Source organism: Muntiacus reevesi, chromosome 5 (genome assembly GCF_963930625.1).
Source record: "Muntiacus reevesi chromosome 5, mMunRee1.1, whole genome shotgun sequence".
Taxonomy (NCBI): Eukaryota; Metazoa; Chordata; class Mammalia; order Artiodactyla; family Cervidae; genus Muntiacus; species Muntiacus reevesi.
In genome coordinates, this window is record NC_089253.1 from 53,962,175 (window position 1) to 53,973,756 (window position 11,582).

Below are 11,582 nucleotides of genomic sequence, written 5' to 3' on the forward strand. Positions count from 1 at the left end.
ACCCACTGAAATGTTGTGAAGTAATTAGCCTCCAACTAATAAAAAAATGGTGCTGGGAAAACTGGATAGTGACATATGAAAGGATGAAATTAGAACATTCTCTAACAACACACACAGAACTAAACTCAAAATGGATTAAAGACTTGAACATAAGACTGGATACTATAACTCCTAGAGGGTCCATAGGCAGGGCTTTCACATAAAATGCAGCAGTATCTTTTTGGATTCCTCTCCTAGAGTAAGAGAAATAAGAATAAAAATAAACAAATGGGGCCTAATTAAACTTAAAAGCTGTACAGAGCAATGGAAACTGTAATGAAAAGACAACATACAGAATGGGAGAAAATATTTGCAAATGACTTGCATGACAGGGGATTAATCTCCAAAATATACAAATAGTGCATACAGCTTAATAAAAAAAAAACCTGAAAGAAAAAAAACATATCTTACAGTGAATGGTGTCAGATTCGTGGTCTCTAAAGGAGAAGAATTCACTCTGGGACCAAAGACGTGGCTTCAATCACTCAAAGGTTTATGTAGCAGAGATTTTATTACAATGAAAGGATAGAGAAAAGCTTCCAGCAAAAGGCACTGGAAGGGGGTGGAAGAGTACCCACCATCACTAGTTTAGGTGGGGCATTATATACTTTTTAGTGGACTGCTAAACATAGATAACAGAAATACCTCAAGGCTGTGAAAGTTTTACCAGGCTCCTCTCCCACAACGTACATCTTGCAATAACCTCAAACACAAGATTAACCAAGGGAAACAGTCTTGGGATAAGATGTCTCTGGATGAGATATTTTGTATCCATATAATCAAGGGCATAGGTTTTTGAAGAAAAATAGGTTTCCAAGTAAGATATATTGGTTTGAATTATAATCATTAACATATAGCCTAATAAAAACAGTTCCATGAGTAAGATATATTGTTTTGCTGAATAATCATTAGCTCTGGACATAAAGAAAGCTAGTTTCTGGTGAAATAGTTTGTCGCTATAGCAACCCAGAGCTTAAGAAAAACATCCTATGTGACTAAGGTGAAGGAATGTAGAAAAAAATGTTTGCCTCCTCCTCCTCCTCAAGGGCCCTGGACTTCCTATCAACCAACCTAAGAATAAACTCTCTCAATAGGCAGAAAATCTCAAGAGACATTTATTCAAAGAAGAGATACAGATGCCCAAAGTTCAGGTGAAAAGATGCTCACCACTGCTAATTATTAGAGACATGCACATCAAGACGACAATGAGGTATCACATCACACAGCCAACAACAAATGCTGGAGAAGGTGTGGAGAAAAGGGAACACTTATACATTGTTGGTGGAAATGTAAATTGGTACAGCCACTAGGGAGAACAGCATGGAGGTTCATTAAAAAACTTAAAAATGGACCTGAGGTATTTGTCCAACCCCTCTTCCCTCTTTGGAGCAGGCTTGCTCCAGCAGCACGATCTTCCAGGACGTCTGACTTGGACTGTGGGCGTCAGCTGGGCACCCTCCTGAAAATGTCAACAGTGGGAGGCAGTGACAGCTACAGGGCTGTTTGCAGTGACCTCCAGGTTAGGGATATGAGTGGAGCACAGATGGCCTCTTCTGCAGCTGCCTTTTCTATATGGCTATGTGGGCATCACGCAGAAAAGTGATATGATATGTTGTGATGATCCTGTTTATCACTTTTTATCTCTTTTCAAATCTCTCACTTCCCTTTGTCAGACTGCATGGCATGTTTTAGCTGACTGTAGCACAATCCTTTGAGCTTCCCTTTTTCATTTGGGGCATAAGGATACCAGATGAATCCCCATGGTGCCTCAGACGATTCCCAATTGATCATCTTTCTGCTCTCAGTAAGCATTTTGTGCATTTTCAATATTATTTCTCCACTTTTTTCATTGAAAAGAAAATCACTGAGAGTGGACAAGACTGTTTAGAATGTCGGTGAGAATCAATGGCCTGGAAAAGCCTCATCAGAAGAACTAACCAGAAGGGTTCAGTGTGATGCTCACTGATAGTTGGTGAAAGGGAAGGAAAAGAACCTGGATAATTTAATTTAAAATATTAAAAGTAACTTATAGAACATATGGAATATAATTCCTATTGCCTTATCAGGAGGAGGACAGATTTACTACATGAAAAACAAAAGCAAGAAATGAATTGCCAGCATGTGCTAGCAGGGTCTGCATAATTGTGAGAAAAAGAAATTCAAACAGATGTCCATTTTATATCTGTGTCTTTCTGAGTGGTGCTGTCTATGTACTTACAAACTCTGCATGGCCTGGAGGAGACGGTGTTGACTAGTTCTTTAAGGTTAGATGTAGACAATTATCAGGCACTTATGCTTCACTCATTGACTCTCATTAATTCTCACCTCCCACCAGAAAGAGTGACTATACTCTTCTTCCCAGCCCCCTTCTCTTGCTACCAAGTCTCATTCAGAAAATTTTAAAATCATTAATAACTTTTTAAAGCAACACTTCCTTGCTTATTTTAATTGCTTTTTGAATTAGTTTTATATCTTAAGCAAGGCATTTCATTGCTTATTTACCTCAGAATAAACTTTTTAGAGAGAAGGATGAAAAACTATTTCATGTTTTACATTGTAGCATATCAGTGTATTCTGCAGCAAAAACTCACTTGTGAGTTCATCTGGTGATAGATAACTGATGTTTCAGTGTTATATATTCAGAAATACTTGGTAGATTTTATGTCGGTGCTTAAAATATGTTTATGAGTATTTAAGAAATTGAGTGAGATAATGAGCAGACAAGGGAAGGTGGTCACCTACCTCTGTGGGTGACTGGAACCTAAACCCATGGGGAAGTTATAAAGGGGTGTCAAACATATACCTGAGGGTTATCTCTCTCAAAGGCAAGGGATGAGGTATTGGTACAATGTCTTCCACCCCTCATAGATGTTAAGGTTTGCCTTTGGGAAATGCTAATTACCTGATACTTTGGATCTGTTTTGCAAGCTGTCAGAGTAGCCTTCATAGGCTCTGAAGAAAGCCTGGGCAAAACAAAGTAGAGATACTGGCTTTTAAAAATTGTTCAGACTGTGCTGAAGTGCTAGGGCTCTGATGATTCTGGCAGGACTTTGACTCTGTCTGTTATACTCTTGGGCAGTAGTAGATACTCTCATGTCTGTATACTTGCCTCCCTACTCTTTCTAAGCTTCTTGGCTTCATGTTCTCCTCTTTATTAATTTATTTCCTTGTTTTCCTCGAGTACATCTTCAAGGAGCTGCTTGGGAAATGATACATGTGTGCTAAGTCGCTTCAGTCATATCTGACTCTTTGCGACCCCATGGACTGCAGCCCACCAGGCTCTTCTGTCCATGGGATTCTTTAGGCAAGAATACTGGAGTGGGTTGTCATTCCCTCCTCCAGGGGATCTTCCTGACCCAGGGATCAAACCCGCATCTCTTTTGTCTCCTGCGTTGTCAGGCGGGTTCTTTACCACTATTGCCATCCTCAAGGAGCTGCTTTAAGGCATTGAGTTCCTGCATGTTTAAACTGTTTTTATTTGAACATGTTATTGATAACTCTGCTGAATGTAGAAAACTAGATTAAAAGTAATTTTTTTTTAGAACTTTTAAAGATAGGATCTTCTTAAGTGTGATAGTTTCCAACACTGAGGTGAAAAAGTCAGAAGTCATTTTAACTATTACTGAGGTGAAAAAGTCAGAAGTCATTTTAACTATTACTTGTATAGGACTTTTTCATATCTAATCTTCTGTAAGGACATTTGTATTATTTTTTTTCAGAGACATTTTGTATAACTTCTATATATTTGGTATAGTTTCTTCATATTTCTCTCCTCCATTTAAAAAAAAATTTATGGGTATTCTATTACTCAGATAACAAACCTCTCTACTAATCCTATAATTTTCTTTCTGTCTCCTATACCATCATCTCTGACTCATCCCTTCCCCACAGTCTCTGGGGATATTTCCTTGACTTTATACTTTAATAATTTTATTGATTTTATAAAATGTTCACAGCATTTTAAAAAGTATTCTGTTCTTTAGATATGTGAAGGTTACTGACATAGTTCAGAGAATACTAATAATAATTTCTTTGGAATTTCTATTCATCACAAATATCTGTTGATGATAATTCTGGATTGTATGTTCATTTTCAAGGGTGAGGCCCACAAAAACTGATTTAGGTTCTAGGTACATGGGAAGATTAGGCAGTGAGCTACTTTTTTCTTGTTGGGGGCTATAATGGAGGTGTTGTTTCCTAGTATTTCCTGCCTCCTGTAAATAACAGAACTACTCTTACCCCTTTAGATATTAGCAGGGCAAATGACTCCTCAGCTAAACTTCCCTTGGAACAACCTCCCAGTGGGTGTGGCTTCCTACTCACTTTCCTGAGAAGGAAGCTGCTTACTTTTCACTTCCTCTTTCACACTCTGAGGCCTGAAATGCTGACAGGGTGCTGCTGAATGAACTTCCACCATGCTCATGGGGACAACATGCTTGGAGATGTTGGGGCAACAAAGGGGAAGGGGCCTGATCCCTGATAACCTCTTTGGACAAGCTGCTGACCAGTCTGAATACAGTTCTGCTTCTGTATTGTTGCAGAAAAAAGATATAAACTACTATCCTTGTTTCATCAGCTTAGTTTTATCATAATACATTCAGGAGACTCTGCAAGCATCAATGTTTATTGGTATCCTCTCTGATACCATTCAGTTTCTTCCAAGAAGGATCCTCCAGTTTCTTGCTGGCTTCTTTATTGACTTGAACTTCTACCAAGCAAGATGAGATTATTGCTTCTCTGCTTCTCCCTAAGATCCTCAACTCATTTCCACTGCAACATTACTTTCCCATATTTAGCACTAAGATTTTCTTTCTTCCTTGAAATGATGGCTCCCATGCCTAGAAAGTAGAAAAGTTGCATTCATCTCCTTGTTTTAAGTGGAATTGTTCCTCTTAAGTTCATTTTTATATTTCCATTAGAGGTTTGCTGACAGTATGTGCTGAATAATGGATATCATGAAGAAAGTCTATGAAGTCACATGACATGCTATTTTGGTACTAACACAGCTGAACAAAAGATTGATGAAAAGTTTTCTACTGCTAAATATTGTTCTCTGACTATAGGGAAACAACCTGTAAGTATATGACACTCTTTCTTCAGGTTTAATAATAGAACCTGGGAGAACAACATTGATGAATCAGAATCTTTCAGATATAACATTTTATATGAATGGAAACTGAATTGAGCTGCCATTTTGCTGCCTCCTTAGGGAAGCAACGGGTCACAAAGGAGCAAGATTTCCTTAAAATTTCTCTAATCTAATAGTGAATGTGAATAATTCACTCCTAATCATGTGTACCCATCATTTTTAGCAAATCATAAACATTCTGATACTGATATTTTTAGATTTAAAGATAAAATGAACTATCATGCATTATAGCACTTATACATAACAAATGATGTGTATTTATATAACTGAAGTTTTTTCTTGCTAAAGAGTTTTGTTAAATAGTTTTCTTTTTTTTTTTTTTTAAGGTTTGGCACATTATGCAGTAGAAACAATAATTTCAAAATTAAAAAAGAATATATCAGTTTATGTTAATAGTAGCTATGCATAGTTTAAGCTTGCTAAAATAAAAATGAAAAATTAAAGTCATGTTAGAGAGAGAAGTAAATTTACTAAAATTTAATTTACATAGTAATTTTGATTGAGTTTATTTTCAGTGTCAGCTACTAATTTCCACTTGCCATTGGTACTTGCAGAGGTACTCCAAGGATTACTACAGCTGCTGACCCTCCCCTGAAAGGAGTACAGGGTGGAGAGCGCAAGTGGGGCACTCTGTGCTTGGGAAAACGGGCAGGACAGGGCTTCAGAGAGATGCCTTCAGGAGCTGATTTAATGAGCCCAACTCTTGTATCCCCCCATATCTAGACAAGCACTAAAGTCCTTCATGGTGATGACTATTCCTTGTGACTATCAAAACTTCACGAGACCAGTAGAAACCTGGGAAAATATGTGCTTGACTGCATGTATTCCCCCTTCACCAAAATCACATATGTACTGACCTTTCCCTTGCCTCTTTGGAGCAGTTTCTCAGAGCTACCTAAGGTTCTATTTCCTGGGCTGTAGTCCTCACTTTCCCCCAAATAAAACTTAACTTGTAACTCTCACATTGTGAATTTTTTAAAAGTCAACATCAAGCAAAAGTGGGAAATATAATGGATCAAATATTTACATTCATTGTTAAAAAAAAAGCATTATTGTACAGGAGAATTTTTTTGGTCTGATATAAAAATAGAAAAGCAGTATATTGTTGGGGTTATTTTATAAGAAACAGTGAATAACATAATAGATTATGTCTTCAACCTCAGGTCATGAGTTTTTTTAAAAAGCTAAATATATCACCCCTTTATAACAGCAGTCCCCAACCATTTTGGCACCAGGGACCGGTTTTGTGGAAAACAATTTTTCCATGGCGGGAGGGTGATGGGAGGCAGGGACAGTTCAGGTAACATGAGCAGTGGGGAGCAGATGAAGCTTCCCTTGCTTGCCTGCCATTCTTGCTTACCTCCTGATGTGTGACCTGAGGGTGGGGTGTGTGGGGAAGGAAGCTGGGGACCGCTGCTTTATAAAAGTGAGATGATATATTAAAATCTAACTTCGTATTAACTCATTGCAAGGAGTTAAATGACTGTGGCTCAGACAGGTATGCGCTAGAGATAGTGTTCTATAACAAATGTTAGACTCTGGTATACATAGAGGAGTGAGTGCATATTATACTAGCTTAAGAAAGCTGCTGCTGCTGCTGCTTCTGCTAAGTCACTTCAGTCGTGTCCGACTCTGTGTGAGCCCATAGACGGAAGCTCGCCAGGCTGCCCCGTCCCTGGGATTCTCCAGGCAAGAACACTGGAGTGGGTTGCCATTTCCTTCTCCAATGCATGAAAGGGAAAAGTGAAAGTGAAGTCGTTCAGTCGTGTTCGACTCTTGGCGACCCGGTGGACTGCAGCCTACCAGGCTCCTCTGTCCATGGGATTTTCCAGGCAAGAGTACTGGAGTGGGTTGTCATTGCCTTCTCCGTTAAGAAAGCTAGTAGTTCTCAAATTAGTTTTATATTTATGTCTATGACCCATTTTGAATTAATTTTTGCATATGGTAAAAGGTAAGAGTCAAACTTTCTTTTCCTTTTTTCTTTTTGCATATGAATGGTCAATTGCTCTGGTACCATTTATTGAAAAGTCTATCCTTCTTCCTGCATTACCTTGGTACCTTTGTTACCAATCAATCAACTATACATGTATTAGTGAATTTCTTGACTTTATTTTTTCCACCGATTGTGTCAACCACAAATTGGCACTTGCTTGCCATCTACCTCTACCAGGATTAAATCATGTGCTGCTATAGTTGCTGACTTCCACAACCCCTTTCAAGGATACAGAGTGGAGAACAGAAATGAAATGAAGCACTCTGTGCTCCCAGAAAACTGGCAGGACAGGTCTTCAGATAGTTAGATATTCTCAGGAGCTGATTTTATGAGTCCAACTCTTGTTCAGTTCAGTTCAGTTCAGTTCAGTCATTCAGTTGTGTCTGAATCCTTGTGAACCCATGAACTGCAACACACCATGCTTCCCTGTCCATCACCAACTTCCGGAATTTACTCAAACTCATGTTCATTGAGTTGGTGATGCCATCCAACCATCTCATCCTCTGTCATCCCCTTCTCTTCCCATCTTCAATCTTTCCCAGAATCAGGGTCTTTTCCAATGAGTCAGTTCTAAGCATCAGGTAGCCAGGAGTTTCAGCTTCAACATCAGTTCTTCCAATGAATATTCAGGACTGATTTCCTTTCAGATAGGCTGGTTGGATCTCCTTGCAGGCCAAGAGATTCTCAAGAGTCTTTTCCAACACCACAGTTCAAGAGCATCAGTTCTTCGATGCTCAGCTTTCTTTATAGTCCAACTCTCACATCCATACATGACTACTGGGAAAACCATAGCTGTGACTAGATGGACCTTTATTGGCAAAGTAATGTCTCTGCTTTTTAATATGCTGTCTAGGTTAGTCAGAGCTTTCCTTCCAAGGAGCAAGTTTCTTTTAATTTCATGGCTGCCGTCACCATCTGCAGAGATTTTGGAGCCCCCAAAATAAACTCTCTCACTGCTTCCATTGTTTCCAATGTTTCTACCTATTTGCCATGAAGTGATGGGACCAGATGCCATGATCTTAAGTTTTCTGAATGTTGAGTTTTAAGCCAACTCTTTCACTCTCCTCTTTTACTTTCCTCAAGAAGCTCTTTAATTCTTCTTTGCTTCCTGCCATAAGAGTGATGTCATCTGCATATCTGAGGTTATCGATATTTCTCCCGGCAATCTTCATTCCAGCTTGTGCTTCATCCAGCCTGGCATTTTGCATGATGTGCTCTGCATATAAGTCATGTCTGACTCTTAGCGACCCCATGGACTGCAGCCTACCAGGCTCCTCCATCCATGGGATTTTCCAGGCAAGAGTAATGGAGTGGGGTGCCATTGCCTTCTCCTAGGGTGTGAGGTGAGTGCAATTGTGCAGTAGTTTGAACATTCTTTGGCATTGCCTTTCCTTGGGATTGGGATGAAAACTGACCTTTTTCAGTCCTGGGGCCACTGCTGAATTTTCCAAATTTGCTGGCATAGTGAGTGCAGCACTTTCACAGCATCATCTTTTAGGATTTGAAATAGTTCAGCTGGAAATCCATCACCTCCACTAGCTTTGTTCATAGTGATGCTTCATAAGGCCCACTTGACTTTGCATTCCTGGATGTCTGGCTCTAGATGAGTGATCACACCACTGTGATTATCTGGGTCATGAAGATCCTTTTTGTGTCATTCTTCTGTGTATTCTTCCCACTTCTTCTTAATATCTTCTGCTTCTGTTAGGTTCATACCATTTCTGTCCTTTATTGTGTCCATTTTGCATGAAATTTTATGAATCCACTTCTTGTGTTTCCTCATATCTAGAATCCTTCATGGTGACTACTGCTTCTCATGACCAGAAGAAGCTTCACAAAACAAGCAGAAACTTTCTTAAAAAACGTGATTGATTGCATGTACTCCCACTTTACCGAAATCACATATATCCCGTCCTTCCGTCCTACCTCAATGGAATAGTTTCTCAGACCTGTCAGAGGTTCTATCTCCCAGGCTGCAGTCCTCATATCGCCCCAAAGAAAACTTAACTTGCTACTCTCATATTGTGCGTATTTAAAGTCAACAGTTTTAGCGACTGATGAAGTGCCCTGAACTCGTGAGTAACTGGAGCTTTGGTTCCAGCAGCAGCCCTTGTACACATCCATCTCCTCAGAGAGGCCAGATGAATTTTGTAAGTCTCTCCTGGTTCTCAGATCTCCCATGTTTGTTGATGATCCTGAGTTTTATTTGGTAGTGGGGCAGGTTGCCTGCCCCCTCCCAGTTGAAAGATACTGGGGGGTGGCAGTTGAAATATACTGGGGCATAACCACTTATGGCCTAGACATTGAATGGAACTCAGCTGAAAGATACAAAGGAATTACAACCCAGTTGAAAGATACTTGGGTGAGGGGCTGCCTGAAAGATACCAGGGAGGCCTGGTTGAAAGATACTGAGGAATACCCAGGGCTCAGTTGAAAGATATCAAGGTTGTTCAGTCATTGAAGACTGAATGGTATGTGCTGAGTAGTTAGGTAAGCTGCTTTTCCTGATCTGATGCTTTTCCTCAATCCAGCTGCCTTAAGAGAGTTTTATGGGATAAAGGTGAAGATATTAATGAGAGCTTTGTTCTGAAGAAAAGGGACAAGACTCTTCCTGGCCAGTTACGGTTTTCTCAGGTGACAGAAATTTACAGGAGTGGGGGAGGCCAAGTCCTCATATCTTGCAGTGCTCCTACAGGGAAACCCACTCATTAATTAAAACACTTGCTTGTCCAGGAGTCACAGATAAGAACTGGCCATTCAGATAAGGAAGTTGTTGTACATATACACAATGGAATATTGCTGCTGCTAAGTCACTTCTGTCGTGTCCAACTCTTAGTGACATTATGGACCATAACCCACCAGGCTCCTCTGTCCATAGGATTCTCCAGGCAAGAATACTGGAGTGGGTTGCCATGCCTCCTCCAGGCAGTGGAATATTACTCAGCTATAAAAAGGGAACATATTTGAGTCAGTTCAAATGAGGTGGATACACCTAGAGCCTATTATACAGAGTGAAGCAAGTCCGAAAGAAAAAGACAAATGTCGTATATTAACACATATGTATGGAATCTAGAAAGATAGTACTGACGGTCCTACTTGCAGGGCAGCAAAGGAGGCACAGGCATTTTGAACACAGCATGGGAAGGAGAGGGTGGGATGATTTGGGAGAATAGCGTTGAAACATATACATCACCATGTGCAAAATAGATAGCCAGTGGGAGTTTGCTGTATTATGCAGGAAACCCAAAGCTAATGCTCTGGGACAACATAGAAGAGTGGGATGGGGCAGGAGGTGGTGGCGGTGGGGGGGGGGTGTGATTCAAGAGGGAGGGGACATGTGTATACCTAATGCTGGTTAATGTTGATGTATGGCAAAAACCACCACAATATTGTAAAGTATCAGCCTCCAATTAAAATAAATAAAAAGTAAAACCAATAAATAAAAAAGGATTGGTCATTCAGTGACCTGAGAACCTGTGATGGTCTTGAACTCCTGAGGAGAGGTGCTGAGTCACTTAAGAAGGCTGAAGTGGCTCGGGGGTGACTCCTAGAGGAGTTAAGCTCACAAACAGCACACTGGCCCACCACACCATCTCACTAGTGAATGCTATCTGTGACAAATTCATCTAAAAATGGGAAATAGAGCCTCTCAAACAGAAGCAAGGAACATAAGAAAGCAGCCTCTAACACTCCATCCAGTGCTACAAGACTTGTACTTAAAACTACATACCAAATTGGGGAAATTATACTAAAGGAGATCTCTGTCTAAAATGGCCAAATTGGAGGACTTTTGATATTCCAAAATTGATATTTTGACGTGCAGTTAGAAAAAGCCGGTTGTAAAATCAAGCAGACTGAATGGAATGCTTACTTTGGCATCTAAAAGCTTCTAAAAGAGGAAACAATAGGTAACTTCTTTGCAGGAATCCAACAAGAAATTGCTTGACACTGTATCAGAACTAAAAGAGGTGGCTAGCACTGACACTGTCTCTCCCTCTGCCCTTCTGTGTATCCTCTTCTATCTGAGCTGCCTGGCCCAGATGGCCTTTTCTCTTCCAACTCTTCCATCACTTACTGCTCTCTTTTCCGCAGCAAAGGGGGATTAAATACAAAAAGGCAGAACTGATTGTAGCTTCCTTGCAGAGAAACCTATTGTAGGGAGAAATGTATCATCCTCGGTTCTAATGTATACACCTTGGACTCGAACAGAATTTAAGGCCTTAGCCAAGGAATTTCCCAACCCAAGTCAGGATCCTTTGAGATTTACTAAGGAATTTGAATTAACCATCCAGACCTACAAGTCTGGGTTTTCAGATCGACATAAACTAATACAGCTGTTAGTTTCTGAAAGCAAAGCAAGGGAATGCATATAGGAAGCAGGGTGGAAATCCCCCTTAATGG